This window comes from Podarcis bocagei (genome assembly GCF_964188305.1).
Source record: "Podarcis bocagei genome assembly, chromosome: 10".
Taxonomy (NCBI): Eukaryota; Metazoa; Chordata; class Lepidosauria; order Squamata; family Lacertidae; genus Podarcis; species Podarcis bocagei.
Window position 1 is genome coordinate 8,179,364 of NC_138135.1, and position 27,782 is coordinate 8,207,145.

At 49.5% G+C, this 27,782-nt stretch overlaps 1 long non-coding RNA gene across 1 annotated transcript in view; it reads left to right on the top strand.

Moving 5' to 3' along the window:
* The first annotated feature begins 4,951 nt into the window (after window positions 1-4,951).
* Window positions 4,952-27,782, top strand: part of LOC308595907 — a 37,152-nt gene continuing 14,321 nt past the window's right edge. Inside the window, exon 1 of the long non-coding RNA XR_014012203.1 lies at window positions 4,952-5,152. This is a non-coding gene — a long non-coding RNA (uncharacterized lncRNA). The remainder of the gene's footprint in view (window positions 5,153-27,782) is intronic.

Sequence of the window (27,782 nt, forward strand, 5' to 3'; positions counted from 1 at the left end):
TGATTGCCAAAGAATGGATGCTTTTGAATTCTGGTGCTGGAGGAGACTCTTGAGAGTCCCATGGACTGCAAGAAGATCAAACCTCTCCATTCCGAAGGAAATCAGCCCTGAGTGCTCACTGGAAGGACAGATCCTGAAGCTGAGGCTCCAAGACTTTGGCCACCTCAGGAGAAGAGAAGACTCCCTGGAAAGGACCCTGATGTTGGGAAAGATGGAGGGCACAAGGAGAAGGGGACGACAGAGGACGAGATGGTGGGACAGTGTTCTCGAAGAGACCAGCATGAGTCTGACCAAACTACTGGAGGCAGTGGGAGACAGGAGTGCCTGGCATGCTCTGGTCCAGGGGGTCACGAAGAGTCGGACATGACTAAACAACAACAACAACAACAACAACAACAACAACAACAACAACAACAACAACAACAACAACAATACCCCTTTAAACAGCCATAGAGTCTCCCACAGAATTATGGGAGCTGTAGTATGTGAAGCATGCTATTAGGGGAGACACCCATTCCTCGTAGAAAGCTACAGTTCCCAGAGTTTCATGCGAAGATTGTCCAACCACTTTGAGAGTCAGCATGGCGCAGTGGTTAGGGTGTCGGATTGGGACCAGGGTTCGAATCCCTGATCGTCCACGAAGCTCACTGGGGCCAGTCGCTGCATCTCAACCTGACCTTCCTCACAAGGTTGTTGTGGGGATTTCATGAGAGGTAGAATCAGGCACGCCACTTTGATCTCCTGGCAAAAAACGGGGAGCTATGAATGCGAGAAATAAATAATAAATAAAAACGTTATCTCTGTTAGAGGAATTGGTAAAGGGACCCCTGACCATTTCCAGTTGTGGCCAACTCTGGGGTTGCGGCGCTCCTCTTGCTTTATTGGCCGAGGGAGCTGGCATACAGCTTCCGGGTCATGTGGCCAGCATGACTAAGCCGCTTCTGGTGAACCAGAGCAGCACACGGAAACGCCATTTACCTTCCCGCCGGAGTCGTACCTATTTATCTACTTGCACTTTGCGGTGCTTTCGAACTGCTAGGTTGGCAGGAGCAGGGACCGAGCAACGGGAGCTCACCCTGTCACGGCGATTCGAACCGCCAACCTTCGGATCGGCAAGTCCTAGGCTCTGTGGTTTAACCCACAGCGCCACCTGCGTCCCTAGAGGGATAGGGGTCTCTTAGCCCCCTTAACTTACCCGCAGATCCCAGGAAGCTTTGGGGGATGCCATGACTGCTTAAAGTGGTATAATACTGCTTCAAAAGAGTAGTGCACATGGGGTCTTTAACCCACCTTCCCCTATTAAACCAGTCCTTTTTCATGCCAAAGAGATTTTAGGGTTATCTGACCTGGATAATAATAATAATGGGCGGCTTCCAAAAAAATATTAAAATACTGTAATACATCAAACATTAAAAGCTTCCCTAAACAGGGCTGCCTTCAGATGTCTTCTAAAAGTCTGGTAGTTGTTGTTCTCTTTGACATCTGGTGGGAGGGTGTTCCACAGGGAGGGCGCCACTACCGAGAAGGCCCTCTCAGTGGTGTAGCGTGGGGGTGCAGGGGGGGCCGGCCGCACAAGGCGCAACATCTAGGGGTTAGGGTTAGGGGGTGCAAATCCACAGGTTAGGGGGCGCAAATTACTTGCCTTGCCCCGGGTGCTGACAACCCACGCTACGCCACTGGGCCCTCTGCCTGGATCCCTGTAACTTGGCTTCTCGCAGTGGATATATGTGGCTGGCCCCGCCCCCCCGGGATTTGCTGTTGGAGAGCACCTCACAACACTTTCCGACCCTCCCACTATAACCCAAACAGGAATGGTTAGGAACTTAGAAACTGGTTTTGCTGGGTTTGTTTGTCTCACTTTGTCTCGCAGCGGCTAACGTGAAGCTGAGATCTGTTTATCTTCGTCCTTGACATGCTGCCTGAAGTGAATATCACTTCCCTTCCTTTTGCAAAATGTGGGCTCCACGATGCATTTTTAAAATCCCTTTGAATGAGCCCATTATTTTGTACCCTCTTTACAAATTTCTTGCTTCCCTCCCACCCCCAAGGGCAAGCACCGAAACACTTTGTGTTGTTTGGGGTCTGAGAACCCTCGTATTTATATCTCTCCGGTCCAGATCTCTGCGGCGCCCAGTCCCAGCCTAGCTAATTGCCAGATGTCATGCAAACTCCTGCGCCGCCTAATCCTAACAACAGCTGAGTCGAATCTTCATTGTGTACTTCCATTCATTTTGGGGAGTGTGCCAGAGGAGGGGGGTAAATGTGCAATCCTGGTTTGTGTTAGGAGAGGGAGGAAGGAATCAAGAAGGGCAGCGGAACGGCCTTGTTCTACTACCCCAAGCAAGGGAGAAATCAAACAGGAGGATTTCCTTAATTTCTCTCATGGGTGCAAGAGGCAATGACCACAGGCTAAGGGCATATTCCAGCCAGGCAAAAGGAGTCAAGCAGGGTGCAGGACAGGGCCGGCGGAGGGTGCGGCCTTGTGAGAGGGGGTGTGGCCTGAGAAGGGGTGTGACTAAGAGATAGTGGCTGGCCCAAGGTCACACAGTGAGCTTCATAGCTGAGTGGGGATTCGAACCCTGCTCTCCCCAGTCCTAGTCCAACACTTTAACCACTGCACCACACTGCCTGATTTAAGGGCACCATGCAGATTTGTCTCGGCGTCAGGCATCTTCATGCATTCAGAGGCCTGATGGGTCCTTCTCTGCATCTCTACTAAACAATAATAATAACAATTTTTTATTATTATTTATATTCCGCCCATCTGGCTGGGTTTCCCCAGCCACTTTGGGCAGCTCCCAACCTCTGGTTGCAAACGGGATCTGTTCCGGAGCCCCGTTCGCAACATGAGCAGAATGCAACCCGCATCTGCGCGTGTGCAGGTCGCGATTCGCCGTTTCTGCGCATGCGCGCGGCGTCATTTTGAGCATCTGCGCATGCGCGAGCGGCGAAACCCGGAAGTAACCCAAAATAACGTAACCTGAACCGAACGTAACAAGAGGTATGACTGTATTAAAAACACGATAAAACATCAAACATTATAAACTTCCCTAAACGGGGCTGCCTTCAAATGTCTTCTAAAAGTCAGGTAGTTGTTTATTTCCTTGACGTCTGATGCAAGGGCGTTCCACAGGGCGGGCGCCACCACCGAGAAGGCCCTGTGCCATTGCGAGGGTTGCGGGGGGTGCGGGGCTTGCGCCTATTGCATTCTGTGTGCCCTAATCTCTTCTTTCAATGCAGCAATTCTCCACTGGTTGTTCCCTCAGCTAACCACCATCAGCTTATCACTCCTCCAGCTCGTCTTGGGACCAGCTCCACCCAGCGTGGGAGGGTGCGAAAGATAACAGCAGAGACAAAACCATCTGGCCTTCCGTGGAAAGGCTAAACAAACTTCGGCGCCTTGTCATCACTTTCTCTTTCCGGCTAGTTGTGCTGGGTGCAAGGAATTGAGGGGGGGTTGATCATAAAAAGCCCCACTGAGTCACCGAACTTCCGGCCTCTTCGCCAAAGCTCATCAAAACAAGCCTTTATCAGCCACACCTAAATCCACTTTGCTCACAAGGCCAATATAAGGCAATAAAGATAAAAGCAAACAATCCTCCCTTCTGTGGAAGGGTTGCAAGTGGGGATGTCTCTAAAAACCGACCGGAAACTCCGCAATTTGGAAAACTACAAAATTTGCTAAGTGGGGCTGGGAGGATGAATCAAATTGTTCTGTTTACACAGGTTCCCAGTTGGATTCCTGGGCTCAGTTCAGATCCCTTTAAATTCCTGAAGTATTGGAAAAGGAATCAGTTACCCACTAGGGGAGAATGGTTAAGTAAACTCTCAGAATATTTAGAATTAGCCAGATTGACAGATATAATAAGGCAAAAAGCAAAAAGTGAAGTTAAAAAGGAATGGGAGTGTCTAAATGAATACCTTAAAAGCCAAGGTTTGAGGACAGAAATCTGGCTGAGTCTGGAATAAGCTTGTGAAGTGAAAGGATAAGAAAGAGGGATTTATATCTAGATGCTAGGATAGAGATGATAAGGAAAACAGGAAAACAGGAAGTTATAAGGAGAGGTAAAGGAGGTGCTGTGGGATTGGTGGAAGTCAATGTTTGTTTTTCTTTTTAATGTGTATATTATTAATTTGTAAGATGTGGGTTTTTTATTTTTTATTTTGTATGTTGGGTTTTGTGTATTGTTATTTTTTTTTATATTTTTCATGTTGTTGTGTGGCAAATACTAATAAAATTTAAAAATTAAAAAGAAAATTAAAAGAATTCCTTAACCGCTTGGAACCAGAATGCCTGCATGATCACCGACAGCTTAGTCATGCTGGCCACATGACCCGGAAGCTGTACGCCGGCTCCCTCGGCCAGTAGAGTGAGATGAGTGCCGCAACCCCAGAGTCAGCCACAACTGGACCTAATGGTCAGGGGTCCCTTTACCTACATTGTTTATTGCTTTCATTTTATGGATCAATGGTCTCATTAGATAGCAAAATCCATGTTCAATGGAATGGATCAATCCGTTTTGCATTACTTTCTATGGGAAAGCGCACCTCGGTTTTGGAACGCTTTGGTTCTGCCCAGACACTGAGGTCCAGCGCCGAGGGCCTTCTGGCGGTTCCCTCGCTGCGAGAAGCCAAGTTACAGGGAACCAGGCAGAGGGCCTTCTCGGTAGTGGCACCCGCCCTGTGGAACGCCAGATATCAAAGAGAAAAACAGCTACCAAACTTTTAGAAGACATCTGAAGGCAGCCCTGTTTAGGGAAGCTTTTAATGTTTAATAGGTTATTGTATTTTAGTGTTTTGTTGGAAGCCGCCCAGAGTGGCTGGGGAAACCCAGGCAGATGGGCGGGGTATAAATAATAAATTATTATTATTATTATTATTATTATTATTATTATTATTATTATTATTATTATTATTGAACCAATTTAAGTTTGAGAACCAAGGTACCACTGTACAGCTATATGAGGGTGTCGCTTTGACCATCAGTTGCATGTTTATGATCGGAGTGGAGTTTGGCTCCGAAAAAGGCCTTTTTTCCGTTCCCGGCGATTTGTCACCACCCAGTCTCATGTAAGAGCAGGTGAAGCGAGGCAGGGAGAGAAACGTCTCAGGTGTTGGGTTTGCGGTTGAACTTTTGCACCCGGAGCTGCAGGTAAGCCCTTTATTATTCCCCAAATCCAGGGCGTGACGGTGCTGGCTGAGTTCGGCAAGAAAGGAGACACCGTCCGTTTCTGTGGTTTGGTCCCCGCCGTGTCCAATAACCGCCTTCTTTTCTCTCTCTTCCTCTCTCTTTGCCACGGTCCCTCCTGGTGAGCCTTATGAAATGTTCCTGCAAATGACAAGCTCTGAGGGGGGGAAAGCAAGTCCTCGCTTGTCTGGAAGGAAAATAAACAAGCCAAGGAGGTTTCCTCATAACAGGGAGGGGATGGAGGCTTGGTGTTTGGTGTTTGGCTTGGCAACAGCCTCTTTGCTTTAACAATTCAAAAACTGCACAGGTAAAAACATGCAGGTAGAGAGGGGAGATTGCTCCAGGAAGCGTCGCTCAAGAAGTGGCCGAGAGAAAATTGAGGCTCCATTTTTTGTTTCCTTTGAGGCTCATCCCAGGTTTGGTCATTCCTGCTTTTTTAATATATAGAGAGAGGAAAAGCCTCCCGAAATGAGATGCAGGACAGCAGAACAAGAGCCGACCTTCAAACTTTCTTTTTATTATTACGTTATTTATGATTTTCAATTTTATGTTGTTGTTGTTGTTGTTGTTGTTGTTGTTGTTGTTGTTGTTGTTTAGTCGTTTAGTCGTGTCCGACTCTTCGTGACCCCATGGACCAGAGCACGCCAGGCACTCCTGTCTTCCACTGCCTCCCTCAGTTTGCTCAAAATCATGTTGGTCTCCAGTGGCGTAGCGTGGGTTGTCAGCACCTGGGGCAAGGCAAGTAATTTGCGCCCCCTAACCCGTGGATTTGCACCTCCTAACCCTAACCCCCAGATGTTGCGCCGGTGCGGCCGCCCCCCTGCACCCCCCACGCTACACCACTGTTGGTCTCTTCAAGAACACTGTCCAACCATCTAGTCCTCTGTCGTCCCCTTCTCCTTGTGCCCTCCCTCTTTCCCAACATCGGGGTCTTTTCCAGGGAGTCTTCTCTTCTCATGAGGTGGCCAAAGTCTTGGAGCCTCAGCTTCAGGATCTGTCCTTCCAGTGAGCACTCAGGGCTGATTTCCTTAAGAACGGATAGGTTTGATCTTCCCTCAGCTCATCTCTCTGGTTTTACAGCACATATTATTCTCTGCCTATTATGAAATTATAAAGATCCTTAATTTATCCATCCATATGTTACCAATAAAAAAAATGTGTATGTTTATTCAAAACACGCCAAGGAGTCCAGTTCATTTTGTTGTTTCTTTAAATACTTTGTAAAAGGTTCCCATTTTTCTTTAAAGTCACAGTTGTCCTTATCACGTAAAAAAATTCCTTCCAGTAGCACCTTAAAGACCAACTAAGTTAGTTCTTGGTATGAGCTTTCGTGTGCATGCACACTTCTTCAGATACACTGAAACAGAAGTTGCCAGATCCACACGAAAGCTCATACCAAGAACTAACTTAGTTGGTCTTTAAGGTGCTACTGGAAGGAATTTTTTTATTTTGACTATGGCAGACCAACACGGCTACCTATCTACTACTGGAACCTTATCACGTAGTTTGTGTGTCAATTTCGCCAATTCCGCATAGTCCATCAGTTTCTCTTGCCACAGTTCTTTAGTTGGGATTTCCTCATTCTTCCATCCTTAAGACTCTTGCCGCCGTTGTCCCATACATGAAAACATTCTTGAATTTCCTTGGCGGGTCTTTCCCTACAATCCCTAACAAAAATGCTTCAGAAGTTTCTGACAGGAAGAACTGTTCAAGAGTGGAACAATCTCCCTTGTGAGGTTGTGGACTCTCCTTCCTTGAAGGTTTTTAAGCAGAGCTTGGATGGTTAGCTGTTGTGGATGCTTTAGCTGAGATTCCTGCACTGCAAGGGGTTGGACTAGAGGACCTTTGGGGTCCCTATGACTCTATGATCCCACTGGAAATCTAACGTGTTGATGGCACCACCAGCATCAAGTCACCTGTCAGTTCAGTCTCCCACAATGCACCAGAGCATTGTGGGTTATTAAAATGGCAGGCATCTCCCCAATGCAAGCCCTGGTGTGGGGATATTAGGGGCAGCCTCAGCAGCGAGGGGTCTCTCTGGCGGGGCACACAAGCAGGTGCATAGCTGTCAACTGTCCCTTATTTGGTGGGAAACTCCCTTATCCCAGCGCCGTGTCCCGCTGCTGTCCCGGATTAATGATGTCCCGTAAAATTCCCGGGTTTCAAAGGAAGCAGCTCCTCTCCCTCCCTCCCTGCCGGCCAGGGAGGAGGGAGGGTCCAACTGTGTTGCTTGGCTGCGTTGCTCACCCAATAAGGAGTCTAAGAACGACTGGGGGGTGGAGCTTGCATGCCTTGTGCCAATCAAATCGGCCGCGTTGCCTGGGGACTCGCCTTTGCTCAGCGCTTCCCAGTGGAGAGGTGGCGCTGGTTTTCCTTGCTGCATCCCCTTTGCCGGGTTGCTGCGCTGTGGGAACCACCGCTTGAGGCTTTGTTTGGCTGCTGGCTGGGCTTTCTGCCTTTGGCTTGGAGGGGCTCAGAAGTCGAACATACCTGTGCTCTGAAAATCCCTTATTTTGGCTGCTGATCCCTTATTTTCGAGGCTGCTGGTCCCTTATTTTCAAATCTGTAAGTTGACAGCTATGGGCAGTTGCCCTCGGGTGCCAAGCCTTGGGCGATGGGATCCTGACAAGCGTGCCATTTTAAATGGAGAGTTCACCGCCCTTCGCTTTGTCCAACGTAACGCAGAACAAACATTACATACTCCCTGAGAAAATGCAGATATCCCACAGAGTTGGAAAACTAGTCCTCCTCAGTCTGGGAAGTTTAACAGCGACACCTTTGCAGAGTGAGAAGTCGAAGCCAGCAGACTTGAACCCCGGGAACAAAGGCCCCTACTAGCCAAAAAAACAAGATTTGGCTCCTCGCAGACGGTTTGAAAACAAGTCGCTGTAGGGCATGGAAAAGTCATCAGGAAGGAATCTGTCCAAGTCTGCCTGCCTTTCTTTTTCTCTTTTTCAAAAATGGATTCAAATGCCTCGCAGCCCCTCTCCGCTTCACTTTCTCTAATTAAAAAAACAACAATTTTCCACGTCTCGTTTCTTTATTGTACTGAGGCAAAAAGAGGGGGAGGGATGTGGACTTTTCGGCCGTCTGCGTCCCGGAATGACTATAAAAACTCCTGCTGCATAGAAGAAAGGGGGCTTTGGAAAGAAAGGAACAAAATCTGCCTAAAAGAAACTAGAGATCTTGCGCAGCCTGGGGAAATATTTGAATTTAGGAACCTAGGAATGCGCCTTGTGCCAAGTGACAGGAATGGTTCTCCTAACACGTAAGAAGAAGCTACAGGATCAGGCCAATGTCCCATCAAGTCCAGCATCCTGCTCTCACCGTGGGCCATGGGGAAACCGCCAGCAGGATTTGAACCCAAGAGCAGATCTCCCTTCCTGCAGTTTAACAGCAACTTTTCTTCAGAAGCATCGCTGCCTCCACCTTGTGTAGGCAGAACATAGCCTTCCTGGCTAGCAACCATCAATAGCTCTCTCCTCCTCCATGAATCTCTCTAATCCTCTTTTAAAACTGTTAAATTTTGTGGCCATTTCTGCCTCCAGTGGCAGGGAGTTCCACTGTTTAACTATGTGCTTCCTGAAGAAGGACATCTTTTTATCTGCCCTGAATCTTCCAGCATCCAGCTTCATTGGATAGCCACAAGTTCTCAGTTTTCGTTTAATTATGAAAACATATAATACGCAACCATTACATAACCTTGACCTTTAAAGCCCTTTGTGGCTTAGGGCCCTCGTATCTACGGGACCGCTTCTCCTGGTCTGTCCCGCAGAGGACCTGAAGGTCCATGAATAATCATAGTTTAGAGGTCCCTAAGGAAGTCAGACTATCCTCCACCAGGGCCAGGGCCTTCTCAGTGATGGCTCCGACCTAGTGGAATGCTCTGTCCGATGAGACCAGGGCCCTGCAGGATTTAACCTCCTTCCGTCGGGCCTGTAAGACAGAGCTATTCCACCTGGCCTTTAATTTGAATTCAGCCAGATCTTTTATTTCCCTTCTCTTCCCTCCCCCTCCCCTTTTATGAAGATTACCCGCTCTGAGACCCCACAGCTAATTCTCCCCTGGCCTCCTCGCTGGCCCACGTAGGACCAGTTCAGCCAGCTAGCCCTGGGGATTATCTATTTGATTTTTGATTTTTGAGCTGGATTGGGTGGCTCCTGCGGACCAATCAGACTACTGCATTCTGGATCCTATTGTTCTAGGACCAATCAGATTGCTGCATTTTGGATCCTATTCAACTCAGTACGTAACAGTTCCATTATCATATACTTGTTCATGCACATCCACAAAACCTTACCGCATACCAGGCACCCCCAAACTCGGCCCTCCAGATGTTTTAGGACTACAATTCCCATCATCCCTGACCACTGGTCATATTAGCTAGGGGTGATGGGAGTTGTAGTCCCAAAAAACATCTGGAGGGCCGAGTTTGGGGGTGCCTGCCTTATATACTTAACAATCCAGTTTTAAAAACTGCTCCATCTTATTACAAGTGACTTTCAAAAGTTATACTAATGTAAGAATCTATACCCAAAGCTTTAAAAATATGCCTTGAACAGTTGCCCTTTTCTGTAATAATTTGTCCTGCATAGTTCAGTATTTTATTTTGCCAATCTTCTTTATCATCTTCTTTGACTGAGGCTTCTGATAAGGGCTGGCTGGCTGGCATCCAATCTCACGTATCGGAACAAAGTCTTTCGCTCAAACAATCCATCGAGTTTGATGGATCGCCAATGGCAGTCCGAGCTCCTCCTACCTGCCTCTGTGACACGAGAGCAATTCAACCAATCAGATGTTCCGTAACACTCACCACTGCCTAATCCCTTGGCCTGTTCTCTGTCTGGCATGATGCTTCGACGTTGGACCCTACAGTCCTTTCTGAAAAGAATTATTTATGTATGCGACCACAGCTGCGAGGATGATATACCGGTATGCCCAGGGATGGAAGGAAGAAAAACAGTCCCAACCCAGTAAGATTGTCAGCAGAAATTACTGGAATATGCAGAAATGGCAAAACATACCGGAAGAATAAGAAAAAGTTTTTAATTTAGAACGGAAATCCTTTATTGAATATTTTCAAAAAGGAAACAACTTAAACCATTAGCAGGATTGACATAAAAGCACGCAGTGAAATATTTTAAATATGATTGTTTTGGACCAAAAATAATTAGGTTTAACTTGGATATGCAGAGGAAAAGATATAACTTAAGTAACAGCAGAAAGGAGGGGGTTGATATTAATACTGGGTATGTGGAATTTATGGGACGCGGGTGGCGCTGTGGGTTAAACCACAGAGCCTAGAACTTGCCGATTAGAAGGTCGGGGGTTCGAATCCTCGCGACGGGGTGAGTTCCCATTGCTCGATCCCTGCTCCTGCCCACCTAGCAGTTCGAAAGCACGTCAAAGTGTAAGTAGATAAATAGGTACTGCTCCAGCGGGAAGGTAAACGACGTTTCCAGCTTAGTCCTGCTAGCCACATGACCCGGAAGCTGTACGCCGGCTCCCTCGGCCAGTAAAGCGAGATGAGCGCAACAACCCCAGAGTCGGTCACGACTGGACCTAATGATCAGGGGTACCCTTTACCTTTACGTGGAATTTGTTGCGTAAAAATATGTTTAAATAAGAAAATGGAAAGAATTAAATATTAAGAATAATAAAGAATAATGCCGTCCTTTCGGAAAAGAGTGAGAAGCGAGAGGCGCTGTTATGTCACCACTCCATCCAAATTTGCAAGCTGTCATATTTTTGCAGGGCTGCCTCACATCTTCCAGCCACATGCGCTGCCGGCAGCCACAAAGGATTAAGGAACACCTGGAAATGTACGAGACAAGCGTCTCGGTGTGTTTGATCGAACTGTACAACTGGAGGATTGTGAATGGAAACGGGACGGCAAACAGCCACATCAAAGAGCAGCTTGTCCTCTAGTCCCAGAGTTTTTCTGGGTAACAATTCTGGAAAGAGGAGCAGAGGGGTGGAGAAGGGAAGTGTTAAAACAACCCAGATATTTCTGGGGCCTCCTCCTACCTCTGCCCCTCTTGAAACCTTCTTCTTTGGCGATCCCTCGTAGCCGAGTAAGATTTTCCTCGATTTTATGGCTCCGTCTTTTTGCAAACCGCTTTGAGGTTCTTTTTACAAACCAATTTTACGAAATATAGCCGATGCAGCCTAGGTGAGGATAGTAATCCGGGCTCGAGGCTGATTCCAGAACAAATTCCCGCCCGGGTCAATCCCTCTTTGTGTGGAATTCCTGGAATTGTAGATGTTATGTGCTGAGTTGAATAGGATCCAAACTGCAGCAGTCTGATTGGTCCTAGAACAATAGGATCCAGAATGCAGCAGTCTGATTGGTCCTAGAACAATGCAGCAGTATGATTGGTCTGCAGGAGCCACCCAATCCAGCTCCAGATGGAAGTGAATCCACAACCTGATTGGCCTACAGGAGAATTCTGGAATTAGCCAATCACGTGCAGCCCATTGTGTAAATAATGTATATAAAGCAGATACTTTGGGGAAACTTTCATTCCTCCTCACCACTATGAGCTGAATAAAGAGCATGAAATCCACTCTCGACTCTTGAGTATATTTCAGTAGATCTTTGAGGGGACTTGGAGTCTCACAGCAAATTTCGGCACCCGGAACAAACATGAAATGGCTGTTTACAGTGACACCATGGAGCACTGAATATATGGTGTGTACTTGGCCAAACAACCCCTGGATTGTTCCCTAGTAAAACGTGCTATAGGTCAGTCAGTAGAGCTTTTAATCTCAGGGTCATTATTCCTAGCCCCTCCTCCTCCTCCTCCTCCTTCTTCTTTGGTGATCCCTTATTTTCACATACCATATTTTTCCGTGTATAAGACGCCTCCTGTTTATAAGACACCCCTTATTTTTGGGGACTCCAAATTAAGAAAACGCCCCCTCAGCACTACCCATGTATAAGACGAGCCCCAATTTTAAATCTAATTTTTTAGGTAAAAAACCTTAGTCTTATACACGGAAAAATATGGTAATTTCCTTTCCGCATACAACATGCTGTACATTTTAAGTCACATTTCCATAACTTCTCCCATGCTGTAAATTGTATATAATACCCAATATCTTTCGCCAGTGTATCATTACAGATAAATCTGTAAATCTGGAATGCGTGGTACTGATTCTTGTTTGTGTGAGTCCGCAACAGGTAACTCAACTTTCAAAGGTTGTGGGTGTCAGGAAGCTGCTCTCTATGACTCCCCGCTGACTTAACTCTTGGACCAGACAGGGGCAAGTTCCCTCAAGAGGATTTGCTGAGCTTTCCCTGAAAAAACAACACAACAATTGGTGCTAAAATGGGTAGCTGTGCCTTGAGGGAAAGTCTCTCTCCTGTGGCTCAAGTCTGAGTCACCAAATCTTTCTGGAATCTCTGCTAATGCACACATCACAGTGGTTAGCCTCCCTCTTTTGCAGAAAAGCCTCTTCTAGGATAGATGAAGCGTGAGAAGTTTTCTTAGAGAGCTTAGTCACATTTGAGGCTCCCCCTTTCTTGCGTCATCTGCCTTCAACGACAGCCGGACACGGCAGAATGAAACAAGAAGAGAACAGGTTTCCAGGGAAGAGAAATTACAAATCTGGTTGTTGTTGTTGCTGCTGCTGCTGCTTCTATCAGGTTTAAATCTAAACCCATGTCCATGTTAGGAGTTCTCTAAAAGGAATTGTTGTTGTTGTCTGACTCTTCGTGACCCCCTGGACCAGATCACGCCATGCACTCCCGTCTTCCACTGCCTCCCACAGTTTCGTCACACTCATGCTGGTAGCTTCGAGAACACTGTCCAACCATCTCGTCCTCTGTCGTCCCCTTCTCCTTGTGCCCTCCATCTTTCCCAACATCAGGGTCTTTTCCAGGGAGTCTTCTCTTCTCATGAGGTAGCCAAAGTCTTGGAGCCTCAGCTTCAGGATCTGTCCTTCCAGTGAGCACTCTGGGCTGATTTCCTTAAGAATGGAGAGGTTTGATCTTCTTGCAGTCCATGGGACTCTCAAGAGTCTCCTCCAGCACCAGAATTCAAAAGCATCCATTCTTTGGCGATCAGCCTTCTTTATGGTCCAGCTCTCACTCCCACACACCACTACTGGGAAAACCATAGCTTGAACTATACGGACCTTTGTTGGCAAGGTGATGTCTCTGCTTTTTAAGATGCTGTCTAGGTTTGTCATTGCTTTTCTCCCAAGAAGCAGGCGTCTTTTACTTTCATGACTGCTGTCACCATCTGCAGTGAATAATAATAATAATAATAATAATAATAATAATAATAATAATAATAATAATAATAATAATAATATTTCCTGCATTGCAGGGGGTTGGACTAGAGATGACCATTGGGTTCCCTTCCATCTCTACAATTCTATGACTCTTGTGAAGGAAGGAAGGAAGGAAGGAAGGAAGGAGGGAGGGAGGGAGGGAGGGAGGGAGGGAGGGAAGGAAGGAAGGAAGGAAGGAAGGAAGGAAGGAAGGAAGGAAGGAAGGAAGGAAGGAAGGAAGGAAGGATAGGGACATACAGCAGTGTGGACATTCAAGGCCCCTTTCAGACACGCAGGCCAAGCGACAAACACGCCTGTCGTCCTCCCTTCTTTAGACCCTGAAGCTATGCCAAACCAGTTATTTGGGCTCTCTGTTTGTTTTCCCCAAAGTTAAAACCCCACCAGAGATAAGTAGTGTTTTGAAGGCAAGCCGCAGGTGACGGCTGTCCCCGGCTGCAGGGCCAGCGATGCCCTCATTAAAGGCTAAGCCTCCTGCCCCATCAGATTGTGGTCGTAGGGCAGACCCGAAAATTGCAGCTTTGCAGCCGGAAAAAGAGGGGGAGGAGAGGTGCGTTGTCCCCTCCATCCTTTGCAAGTGTGGCGGCCGTCATGACTCACCTTTCATCCCAACCGCCAGAGCACAAAGCTGCCTCACCTGTTATCGCGTGGCTCACGGCAGCCACCTGGCCCACCTGCCACTCAGTTCCTCCACACCCCTTGCCCACAAAAACCGAGATAAATCCTTTATTTTCCTTCCCTGTGCAGGATTTCCAACCATAGTTGGCTGGCAGGTTATATTGTTTTTCAGAATGCTACAGGTGTGATAAATGTTTTATAGGTAAAGGTAAAGGGACCCCTGACCATCAGGTCCAGTCGTGGCAGACTCTGGGGTTGCGGCGCTCATCTCGCTTTATTGGCCGAGGGAGCCGGCGTACAGCTTCTGGGTCATGTGGCCAGCATGACTAAGTTCTGGTGAATCAGAGCAGCACACAGAAATGCCGTTTACCTTCCCACCAGAGTGGTACCTACTTATCTACTTGCACAGGTGTGCTTTCGAACTGCTAGGTTGGCAGGAGCAGGGACCGAACAACAGGAGCTCACCCCGTCGCGGGGATTTGAACCGCCGACCTTCTGATCAGCAAGTCCTAGGCTCTGTGGTTTAACCTACAGCGCCACCCGTGTCCCCATAAATGTTTTATAGATGATACTTAACACCTACCAAAATAGCTAAAACGGATAAGACAAAAACAATTCTGTGCTGGAGGTGTGGTAAAACAGAGGGGACACTTATACATGTTTGGTGGAGCTGCGAAAAAATCAAAAGCTTCTGGAACATAGTGTATGACGAGCTTTAAAAAATGTTTAAGTATAACCTTATGAAAAATACAGAAGCTTTTCTACTCGGGATAACGGACACAGTCATAGCTAGAGAAGATCAGAAAATATTCCTCTATGCCACAGGAGCGGCAAGGATTCTAACTGCTAAAAACTGGGAAAAAGAAACTGTGCCAACAAAAAAGGAATGGCAAGACAAACTGTTAGAGAATATTGAACTGGCTAGATTAACAGAGGCAATTAGAGATCACACAAGACAAGAGTTTCAAAAAGCATGGGGGAAATGCAGAGAATACTTCACAGAACAGTGCCCTAAAATACATAGCTGGACTTGTTTCGATTAATGTCTGCAGGAGACTTTGTGGATATTTAAGTTAGAATTGGAAAAATCTTAATAATTACTCATAAAGGAAACAGCTTATAAGAAGTAAATAAGGAGCCCAGATACAGGATAAAGGAAGTCTTTTATTTGGTTGTTTGTATTGTTGTATGTTATGCTCATTGTATGTTATGTTCACGTTTAATGAGGGTGGATTTATGTACTGGGGTGGGGGTTATGTTATGTTGTAAATAAAATTTCAAATAAAAAAGAAAGAAAGAAAAAACAACAACCCAGAATGCTACAGGTGTGATAAATGAGGCTACGGCGTCATGTCTCTGTGTGTTTTCGTTAATCCTTAATCATTTCTGTCAGGGGTTCAGGAGCAGAGACGCAGAGAAGGGAGGAGACAGAGAGCGAGGGGGAGGAATACGAAGGAAAGATGAGTGGGGATGACAAACCGAGATCGCCGAGCTTATCCAGTGAGTCCGAGGATTCCCAGAAGGGAGCGCCAGCGGTCAGAGCAAGGGGGGAAAACAGGGGGACACCCCAGGAAGAAGGGTCCAGAGAGGGATCAGAGAGCAGCAGTTGGAGATCGGGACCCACGTACCCAGCCGGGAGCAGCGGGGAGGAAGGGGACCAGATATCGGGTTCCGGAGGCTTTCAGAAGGAGGGAGGGCATGAGTCAGGAGTAGTCACGCCCACCTCGGGGAGCGACGAAACGATCAAGAGGAAGGTGGAGAGTTGGGCGCGCGCGCCAAGTTCTAATGTAGCGGAAGCTGGCGCAGTAAGCAGCCCAGAGAGTGAGCCAGGTCCCAAAGCCCGCCGCAAGGAGGCGGAAGGGTCAGGGGGGTCCGCGTCAGAAGAGAGTAGGAAAAAGGAGACCCCGGGGGGCAGAAGGACCCAGAGACGGAAGGAAAGGCGCAGGAGGTGGAGCAAGGCTAGGATATTAAGCTGGTGTGCTAGAGGCGGAGACTCAGACGGGTCTTCGCCGGTCTGACCTAGAAGAAGTAGGGCTGCACATTGCAGTTTGGAAATGGAACCTGTAATCCAATAAAGACTCTTTTAACCTGAACGCTGGCTAGCGTGGTCCTATGTGAGCTGGGACTGAGTGGCAGCCCTGACAGTAAGACCCATCTCTTTAAAGCTTCGGACACCTGATACCTCGCAGCGGAGGCAGAAGCAGCGAGAGGAGGAAATTGGTGTTTGGGAGCGAGCTCACAACGGTTGGCAGAGATGACGGAAGCAGAGAAAATTTCAGCGCTGCAACAGGCAGTGACCCAATTGAACGCGGAGGTACAGGCATCCAAGAAAAGGGAGGAGGATGCGGCAGCCGCCTACAGAGATCTCCACGCCAGGTTTGAAGCATTGGTTAAGCATGGGCAGCCAGGACCCAGACCGGAGGGGGTTGGGTTGGCACGGAGAGCAGGAGGGCTTGTGGCTCACTTCGATGGGAATTTACAACAGTACCCCAATTTTCGAGCAGACGTAATGTGCGCACTGCAACTGCTGGCGAAAGACTTTAGGGATGAGGAAGAGAAAGTGGGGTTTATACTATCCCATTTGCATGGGGATGCGAAAGCGTGGCTACGCAATTTGTGGAGGGATAAAGATCCGGCGCTTCAGAATGCAGATGCCTTTATCAAAGCGATGGATGCGTGCTTTTTATCTACCATTGACGTGGATCTTGCCCGACGGGAGATTCATGGACTGAAACAAGGGAGGGCGAGCGTACGCCAGTATCACGCCCGCTTTTTTGCGCTGGTCAGTGCCTTAGAATGGGACCGGGATTCGCCCCCAGTCAGAGACCTCTTCTGGGAAGGTTTGAGCAGTGCTGTTAAAGACGAAATTGCGAGGGGGGAGAGGCCCCGGAGCACGCAGGAGGTGGTCCAAAGGGCGCTGACTGTGGGGGTGAGGCTGGAAGAACGTCCATGGTGCAGAGACGAAGGACGTGGAGGGCGCGAAGCAGCGAGAAGTTTCTCTTTCGTTCCCAGGGAAGCTGCGCGTGCGCAATCCACACCTCCGCCAGGAGGGGGAGTGGAACCTATGGAGGTGGGAGGCGCCAGGGCTCAGTCAGCTACCAGAGCCCCTGCACCGGCGGCAGTCAAGACTAAAACTCCTAGAGGGACCAGGAAGTGTTATATATGCGACAGCTCTCAACACTTGGCGAAAGAGTGTCCCCAGAGGAGCTCCAAGCACACTGCAGCCTCCGCAACGGTGAAAGCGGCCACGCAACACAGCGAACAACAGCAGGGAAACGACGATGTCTGGCTGGAGACAGAGGCACTGGGGCCCAGCCAGACGCATCACTGAAGCAGTCCCCAGCAATCTTGCAACCCACGGACCCCCTCCCGCCCAAACCAGTAGTGCAACTCACAGCATCTCTCCAGCTGCCCGATGGCGTCACTATCGAAGTGCCGCTTTCTGTGGATTCTGGAAGCAACGCAGACTTTATAGCACAGGATTTTGTGGAGCAGCACGCTATACAGCTATTACCGGCCACTCTGCCCCTGCAAGTCGTCACAGTGGATGGTAGAGAGTTGCTGGGGGGGCAGGTGGTGAAGCAAACGCCGCCAATGGTGATGCGCCTTGGCAACCACAGGGAAGTCATCAGTTTTAACGTCACCCGCCTGTCGGACACACCCATTGTGTTGGGCATGAGTTGGCTGGACAGGCACAGTCCGACACTGGCTTGGTACCAGCGACAGCTGATCTTCGGCTCCTCTTACTGCGCAGAACACTGCATCCTGCCCGAACAGGAGGGAGAGGAGGAGGAATCACAACTGCAGTTGGGAACGTTGCAAGCAGTCCCCCACAAATACGCAGACTTTCTGGAGGTCTTCTGCGAGAAGGAGGCAGACAAGTTACCACCGCACAGGCAATATGACTGCAAGATTGACCTCCTACCAGGGGCGACGCTACCGAAGGGGAAGCTGTATTCCATGTCGGAGGATGAACTACAGGAATTCAAACAGTTCATAGATCACAATTTGGAGCGCGGTTTCATCCGGGAGTCCAGGGCAGTAGGGGGCAGTCCTGTTTTCTTTGTGAAGAAGAAGGACACGCCCCAAAAAAGGCTGGTGGTGGATTTTCGCCTCTTGAACAAGATGACCAAGCCCTCTGATTTCCCCATGCCCAGGATTGACGACCTACTGGCGACGGTGCGCAAGGGACGCGTGTTTACCAAGTTGGACCTGCGAGGGGCGTACAATCTCATCCGCATGAGGGAGGGCGATGAGTGGAAGACAGCCATGTTCACGCCTCTGGGAACCTACGAGTACAGAGTGATGCCGTTTGGATTGCAAAACGGTTCTCACTGTTTTCAAGCTTTCATGCATCATGTGTTGGCGGGACTCCTCTACAAGAAGTGCGTCTGCTTTCTGGATGACATCCTGATATTCTCCGAGTCGCAGCAAGCACATGACCAGGATGTTCGGGAGGTGCTGGAGAGGTTGCAGCAGCATAGACTGTACGCCAAACTGGAGAAGTGCCAGTTCGACACGACGGAGGTGGATTTCTTGGGTTACAAGTTGTCGGACAAGGGGCTAGCCATGGACAGCGCCAAGGTTCGAGCGGTGTTGGATTGGAAGAGCCCGCGCAACCGGAAGGAGGTCCAGCGGTTTGTCGGCTTCGCCAACTTCTATCGCAAGTTTATCAAAGGGTTCGCGATGCAGACGGCGGCTATTACGGACACGCTAAGCTCCAAGAAAAAGAAATTCATCTGGACGGAGCAGGCGGAGCAGTCCTTTCAGGCACTCAAGCGTCTCTTCGCGTCGGAAGAGCAACTGCTGCATATCGACCCCAGCAGACCGATGCGGGTAGAGACAGACGCGTCCGATAGAGCAGTGGGAGCTGTCCTGCTGCAGAGGGACCCACAGGGGGTCTGGAGGCCGGGAGCGTTCTACTCCAGAAAGCTCACCAAGTCGGAGCAGAACTACACCATCTGGGACAGGGAGTTGCTTGCCATTCATGCAGCCTTCAAGGCGTGGAGACACTTCCTGATCGGCGCCAAGCACACGGTGCAGGTCTGCACGGACCACAAGAATCTGGAGCACTGGCGCACGGCGAAGTTCCTGAACCAGAGGCAGATACGTTGGGCGGAGTTCTTTGCTGACTTCGATTTCCGAATAGAGTACGTCCCAGGCGACACCAACATCATGGCGGATGCACTGTCCCGAAAACCGCAATACCTCGAAGAGGCGACGCCAGCGGCAGCCATGCACATCTTCGCGCCAGCTGCGTGGGCGTGCGCTTCAGCCACAGTAGACCTGGATGCGGTGCGGCGGGCGTTGCAGGACGACTCATTCGCGCAGGCGAAGATAGCCGAGGTGCACAAGGGCACAGCGAAGAGCGACGAGTTCCAGATACGGGACGGCTTGCTCTTACGTAAAGGGGCCATCTACGTGCCGGGAGATGAACTTCGCGCCAAGGTACTGCAGCAGTTGCACGACGCACCCACGGCCGGGCACTTTGGCACGGAAAAAACGGTGGAATTAGTCGCAAGGGACTTTTGGTGGCCCAGACTGAGAGGGGAAGTCGCGGACTACGTCGCGAGGTGCGACACCTGCCAGAGGGCCAAACCGGTGCACAAACCACCGGCGGGACTGCTGGAACCGCTGCAAACGCCGTTTGAACCGTGGGAGAGGGTGGCCCTGGACTTTGTCACGGATCTCCCCAGCTCGAGAGGCAAGACAGCTGTACTAGTGGTGGTGGACTTGTTCACCAAGATGGCACACTTCATACCGTGTGCGAAGGTGGCCACGGCAGAACAAACAGCCAAACTGTTCATAGATCACGTGTTCAAAGTGCACGGGCTGCCGCGGTCTATACTGTCCGACCGCGGTCGCCAGTTCATCTCGAATTTCTGGCAGAAGCTGATGGGCTTCCTGAACGTCAAGATCAACCTGACATCAGCGAGACACCCGCAGACCAACGGGCAAGCGGAGAGGGTCAATGCCATCATGCAGCAGTACCTGAGATGCTATGCCAATCAACAGCCTGCGACGTGGGTGGATTACCTACCGCTCGCCGAGTTTGCCTACAACAACACGAAGCACGTGTCCACAGGGGTGACGCCGTTCTTCGCCAACAATGGGAGGAATCCCAGAACCTTCCCGGGACTGGACAGAGTGGGGGAAGGGGAACCGCAGACGGCGGACGCTTTCGCGTCTGAGTTGCAGGAGGTCCACGATCAACTCCGACGGCAGCTGGAGCTAGCGAAGCACGCTTACAAGGTGCAAGCGGACAAGCACAGGCGGGTTGGCGAAGAGATCCGAGTGGGAGACTGGGTCTGGTTGGCAGCCCACGCAGTGCCGACCAGATCGTTAGCCAAAAAGAAGTTGGGGCACAAGCAACTCGGTCCATACCAAGTCGAAGCGCAGATCAACCCAGTAGCTTTCAGGCTGGTGCTACCGGAGGGTTCCAGGATGCATCCGGTGTTCCACAGGTCGGTGCTCACTCCCTACAGGACACCTCACAGGTTCCAGGAACCAGGAACAGCACCGAGTCCGTCTCAGGAGCGGACGGAGGCGGGGAGATTGCCACAGCAGGACCCCATCAACGAAGTCACGGAGATTTTGGACTCCAGATGGGGGGAAGACGGAGTGGAATACCTCCTAGCCAGAGAGGGCACCCGGGCCAGTGCTAATAGCTGGGTGCCAGACTACGCTTTGGAGGAACCCCTGCTCAAGGACGAGTTTCATGCCCTTTTCCCACACAGACCCATGCCAGCAGGCTTCTTCGACGACTGGCTGTTCACACCCACACTTTCCTCCAGCACGTTCCATGGCTTCGACTCGGACGGGGAGCCCGCACAGCGCACACGTTCCCCAGAGGGGTCACCGGAGGGTTCGGCGTCCGACACCTCGTATTGGTGGGACGATCGGCCAGAGGAGCAGTGGCGCCGGAGGTGGCTGGAGATGCCAGGTCAAGCGACCGACGCAGAGACTGACATGGACGTGTGCGGGGAGGATCTCGGTTTCGAGCACGGCGGCACCGAAATGGAGGCGGAGCAGCTCAACGTTGACGAACGCGAGGAGGAAGACTCGGAGATCTTCAGTTGGCGGCCAGCGACGAGGAGCGAACTGTATCCGGCATTCACTCCTGTGATGATGGAGCACCCAGCAACCACCCTTGAAAGCGGGGAGGGGGGAAGGGGGGGCTTCGAGGGGGGGATGGATGTCAGGGGTTCAGGAGCAGAGACGCAGAGAAGGGAGGAGACAGAGAGCGAGGGGGAGGAATACGAAGGAAAGATGAGTGGGGATGACGAACCGAGATCGCCGAGCTTATCCAGTGAGTCCGAGGATTCCCAGAAGGGAGCGCCAGCGGTCAGAGCAAGGGGGGAAAACAGGGGGACACCCCAGGAAGAAGGGTCCAGAGAGGGATCAGAGAGCAGCAGTTGGAGATCGGGACCCACGTACCCAGCCGGGAGCAGCGGGGAGGAAGGGGACCAGATATCGGGTTCCGGAGGCTTTCAGAAGGAGGGAGGGCATGAGTCAGGAGTAGTCACGCCCACCCCGGGGAGCGACGAAACGATCAAGAGGAAGGTGGAGAGTTGGGCGCGCGCGCCAAGTTCAAATGTAGCGGAAGCTGGCGCAGTAAGCAGCCCAGAGAGTGAGCCAGGTCCCAAAGCCCGCCGCAAGGAGGCGGAAGGGTCAGGGGGGTCCGCGTCAGAAGAGAGTAGGAAAGAAGAGACCCCGGGGGGCAGAAGGACCCAGAGACGGAAGGAAAGGCGCAGGAGGTGGAGCAAGGCTAGGATATTAAGCTGGTGTGCTAGAGGCGGAGACTCAGACGGGTCTTCGCCGGTCTGACCTAGAAGAAGTAGGGCTGCACATTGCAGTTTGGAAATGGAACCTGTAATCCAATAAAGACTCTTTTAACCTGAACGCTGGCTAGCGTGGTCCTATGTGAGCTGGGACTGAGTGGCAGCCCTGACAATTTCATTTGGCATCTTTAGGATGGATAGTGGATTGGACCCCTACGGCTGCCGCCTGCTTGTTTATTGCATTGATATCCCAGCTTTTCCTGCAAGGAGCTCAAGGTGACCTACGTAGCGCTCCACCTGCTCCTTTAAGCTCGACCACAACCTTGTGAGGTAGACTGGGTTGAGAGGTAGTGACTGCCCGCCCCACCAGGGTCACCCAGTGATGTTCATAGCCAAGTGGAGATTCAGAACTTCATCTCCAAGGACCTAGTCCATCACTCTAACCACTGCACCGCACTGCCTCCGACATACGGACTAGGAACATGCCTGTATTTATAGCTGGTAAGAGCACCTGATGGCAAGAAATTCCTTAGCAGACAAGCCCAGCCACCGTGAAGCCATCACAGGGTTTCCGGCTCTTGCCGTCCCCAGTGGAAGGGGAGCCGGGGGTCAGATCCTGGTGACTAAATCACTGAAAGCTCAGCGGCGATGCTGTCCTTTTCAGCGAAGGCATGAGAAGGGTGGGATCATCCGAGCATCGTCTGAGTGAACAGGTGAGCCCATCGTGAGTCACAAGGGATGGGTGAGGGAGATGTCCCAATCGGTCGTTTCCATCCTCCTTTTCTGTGACTGAGACAGCGAAGAATTCAGAGTCACTGTTGTGCTTTCAGATCCGGTTACATAAGGAGATTAGAAAAGTGTCTCGTTGCACTTCATTGCCCAACAATAACGCTGCCCTGAATGGTACAACAATGGCATTGCTAATATTCCATCCTTCTTGAATGCTTGCGCCATTCTAAAGGCTGATAATCTGAGGCTAGACACACAACGGTGGCAGAGAGGAATGGGCAGAGGCCAGATGGGAAAGGTGAGGTTCACCTTTGTATGGTGGCTAACAGATTGAGGTTGAATCCTGACAAGACAGAAGTACTGTTTTGGGGGGACAGGAGGCGGGCAGGTGTGGAGGACTCTCTGGTACTGAATGGGGTAACTGTGCCCCTGAAGGACCAGGTGCGCAGCCTGGGAGTCATTTTGGACTCACAGCTGTCCATGGAGGCGCAGGTCAATTCTGTGTCCAGGGCAGCTCCACCAGGTACGCTGGCTGAGACCCTCCCTGCCCGCGGACTGTCTCGCCAGAGTGGTGCATGCTCTGGTTATCTCCCGCGTGGACTACTGCAATGCGCTCTACATGGGGCTGCCTTTGAAGGTGACCCGGAAACAACAACTAATCCAGAATGCGGCAGCTAGACTGGTGGCTGGGAGCGGCTGCCGAGACCATATAACACCGGTCTTGAAAGACCTACACTGGCTCCGTTTAAAAACCATATTGTCAGGAAAGCAATATTTATGGTCTGGACAAAATACAAGGACTTACTTGAAAGTAAGACTCCGAGGTGGTTATCACCAGTTGAGGCCAAGGCCCGGAAAAAACCCAATATGGAGGCCGGTTGGCCGAAATATTGGGAAATAATAGAAAAGATAGGAGATAATTGGAGATTGCAGAGCTATGAAAAATTAAAGGATAAGGTGCAAGATTGGTTTCATTATGCCCAAATTAATGAGGTTTTTAAGTTGGATAAAAAAACAGGATTCCAGGTGGAAAAATCGAAACTTGAAACAGAGCTGTTAGAACCAAAGACCAAGGTATTATCGAGAATGTATAACTTGCTGCTTAAATGGAATACTCAGGATGAAACAGTTAAATCAGCCATGATTAAATGGGCTCAAGACATTGGGTACAACATTATGTTTGAAGACTGGGAAAGGTTATGGACCACCGGTATGAAATTTACGGCATGTAATGCCCTGAAAGAAAACATTATGAAAATGATATACAGGTGGTACATGACCCCAATCAAGCTCGCTAAGATATATCATCTGTCCGATAACAAATGTTGGAAATGTAAGGAGGCTGAAGGGACATTCTTTCACCTTTGGTGGACCTGTCCAAGAGTGAAGGCCTTCTGGGAAATGATCTACAATGAGTTAAAAAAGGTGTTTAAGTACACCTTTCCTAAGAAACCGGAGGCCTTCCTCTTGGGCATTGTCAGCCAAAAGGTGTTAAAGAAGGATAGAACGTTTTTTATGTATGCAACTACAGCAGCAAGAATACTTATCGCAAAATATTGGAAGACTCAAGATTTGCCCACCCTGGAAAAGTGGCAAACGCAATTGATGGACTATATGGAATTGGCCGAGATGAATGCCAGAATCCGAGATTTGGGAGAAGAAACAATTGAGGAGGATTGGAAAAAATTTAAGGACTATTTGCAAAAATTTTATAAGTTATATGAACTATAAAAATTCGCATGATTTAGAAAGGTTAGCTCCAGCAATGAGAGTTGATGACATGGAAATTAGATAACATTAATGAAAGAACCAATGTTTAAATGTTTTTTAAAAAAAGGATAATATATGTGTTTATAGAGTAATTGGATAATAAGTAATTTAAACTTAAAATGCAACTGAAAGTACAAAAGAAATACATGAAACAAGGTTATAATTTGCTGACAAATTTATTATAAAGATTGCATTGTGCGGGAGATGCGGGGAAGTCCGTTGGAGGATTGAAACAAGCTTTGGAAAAATCAGTTTTTCTTTTTTCTTTCTTTTTCTTTTCTTGTTTTCTTTGTTTTTCTGTATTGTTGATATCTATCTGGAAAAAAAGTAATAAAAACATTTAAAAAAAAAAAGAAAGACCTACACTGGCTCCCAGTACATTTCCAAGCACAATTCAAAGTGTTGGTGCAGACCTTTAAAGCCCTGAATGGCCTCAGTCCAGTATACCTGAAGGAGCGTCTCCACCTTCATCATTCTGCCCAGACACTGAGGTCCAGCGCCAAGGGCCTTCTGGCAGTTCCTTCCCTGCGAGAAGCCAAGTTACAGGGAACCAGACAGAGGGCCTTCTCAGTAGTGGCGCCTTCCCTGTGGAACGCCCTCCCACCACATGTCAAAGAGAACAACAACTACCTGACATTCAGAAGACATCCGAAGGCAGCCCCTATTTAGGGAAGCTTTTAATGTTTAATATGTTATTGTATTTTAGTGTTCTGTTGGAAGCCACCAGCCAGATGGGCGGGGTATAAATATATTATTATTATTATTATTATTATTATTATTATTATTATTATTATTATTATCATCATCAGGGGCGCCGACTTATAAAAAATATTGGGGGGGGCCCATACCGGGGTCCATACTGGCGGCAGGATGGCAGTGGTGCTTTTGCATGCAAGAACCGGCCTGCCCTCCCCAGGCTTCGCGCCGGGAGGCGGCCACCCCCTCCTACCAACGTCACCTTAGCCGAACCCAGAAAAAAAGCCCCGCTCCGGCGGCGGGAACTCCCGTCCCCTCCATTCTCCCCTCACCCCGGTCCCTCGCCGGCGACGAATACGCCGTTCCTCGGCCCCGCGGCTCCATTCCTTTCTAAAGTCCCGCCGCTGGGGGTCTTCCTCTGACTGACCGACCTGCCCGCTCCTTCTCAGGAGCTCCCGGTCACTTTGGGAGGCGCGCGCCGGAGTCCCCTGCGCGGTTTTTGGCAAGGTGCCTAATAATTTTCTTAAATTATTGGGGGGCAGAGCCCCCCCAAATGAATTTTTGAGCGGGCTCGGGCCCCCTCAGGCCCCATGGAGTCGGCGCCTATGATCATCATCATAAGGACTGAAGAAGAGAGTCCTGGATCAGGCCAGTGTTCTCACAGTGGCTGAACAGACGCTTGTGGGAAATCCGCAAGCAGCACTGGCGCGCAAGAGCCCTTTGGGTTGGTGGTGTCCACTGCTTCCTGCAGGAAGGAGTTCCAGAGGTATCTGAACAGGATGTTGGAAGCTGGAGCCACAGAGACCTGCTTGCTCTGAGCTGGATCCAAAGCTGTGGCTAATGGAGAAACGAGATTTCTTGGGGGGTGTTAATGCTGTGAGCTCCTCCATCTTATTCTCAGGTGGGGGATGTGTCAGAAAGACACCACAGTCTCCTCCAACCTTCATTCCAAGTACAGGGGTACATTGGTTCTCAAACGCTTTGGTACTCAAACAACTTCGAACCCAAACAGTGCAAAACTGGAAATATGTGTTCTGGTTTGTGAACCTTTTTCGGAAACTGAAGGTGCTCCATTTTGAGTGTTAAGCTTCCAATTTAAGTGCCACACTTCCATTTTGAGTATTACGCTTCGGTTTTCAGTGGTCAGCAAAGTTTTTCAGCAGGGGGCCGGTCCACTGTCCCTCAGACCTTGTGGGGGGCCGGATTATATTTTTTTTTTGGGGGGGTGAACGAATTCCTATGCCCCACAAATAACCCAGAGATGCATTTGAAATAAAAGGACACATTCTACTCATGTAAAAACACACTGATTCCCGGACCGTCCATGGGCCGGATTGAGAAGGCAATTGGGCTGGATCCGGCCCCCGGGCCTTAGTTTGCCTGCCCATGGTTCTGAGTGCCACACTTCCATTTTGAGTGTTATGCTGAGGTCTGTCTGTTTTTGCTATTTTTTTGTTTTGTTTTTGTGACTGTGTGGAACCCAGTTCAGCTACTGATGGATTGATTGTGTGACGGCAGTACATTGTTTATTGCTTTCGTTTTATGGATCGATGATCTCGTTAGATAGTAAAATTCATCTTCAATTGCTGTTTTAGGGGTTGCTTTTAAAGGTCTGGAACGGATTAATCCGTTTTGCATGACTTTCTATGGGAAAGCGCGCCCTGGTTTTGGAACGCTTTGGTTTTGGAACGGACGTCAGCATATGATGAAAACTACGTAAAGAAAATGCTGTTGCTAAAGACCTTCGTTTCTAGAGATGCTGGCAGCCCGAGGATCAAAGCCAATGGGATTTTACTCCCCTCATTTTTATTTTTAGATTGGGTAGGGCGGTGTGGGTGGGGCAGAGAAGGCCGACCCACAGCCTCGCATCCTGCTGTTTCTGTTTGTTATTCTTTCCTAGCTGCATTGATGTGATTATAGAGTCCAGGAAACTGGCTGCCGAGACCTATGAACTGCTGCTATCGATGGGCTACGCTGGGAGTTTAAGTGTTACTTTTAACCCACAAAGCGAGTGGCCAAGAAGACTGAGAATGACCTCCTGATGGGGCAGTTTTTATAAAATGAGCAACCAATCAGAAGGCTGTTCCAGCAGCCAATCAGCAACAGGAGCCAAATGGGTAATGAGAAATACTTAAAGGGTGGGGGGAAGAAATGGGTATGTTCCATCTCCCTCTAAAAAAAAAGACTCCCGCAAATGGTTGTTGTTGTTGTTTAGTCGTGTCTGACTCTTCATGACCCCTGGACCAGAGTACGCCAGGCACTCCTGTCTTCCACTGCCTCCCGCAGTTTGGTCAAACCCATGTTGGTAGCTTCGAGAACACTGTCCCACCATCTCGTCCTCTGTCGTCCCCTTCTCCTTGCGCCCTCCATCTTTCCCAACATCAGGGTCTTTTCCAGGGAGTCTTCTCTTCTCATGAGGTGGCCAAAGTCTTGGAGCCTCAGTTTCAGGATCTGTCCTTCCAGTGAGCACTCAGGGCTGATTTCCTTCAGAATGGAGAGGTTTGATCTTCTTTCAGTCCATGGGACTCTCAAGAGTCTCCTCCAGCACCAAAATTCAAAAGCATCAATTCTTCGGCGATCAGCCTTCTTTATGTATGGTCCAGCTCTCACTTCCATACATCACTACTGGGAAAACCATAGCTTTAACTATATGGACCTTTGTTGGCAAGGTGATGTACAGTCATAGAATTGGAAGGGTTATCTGG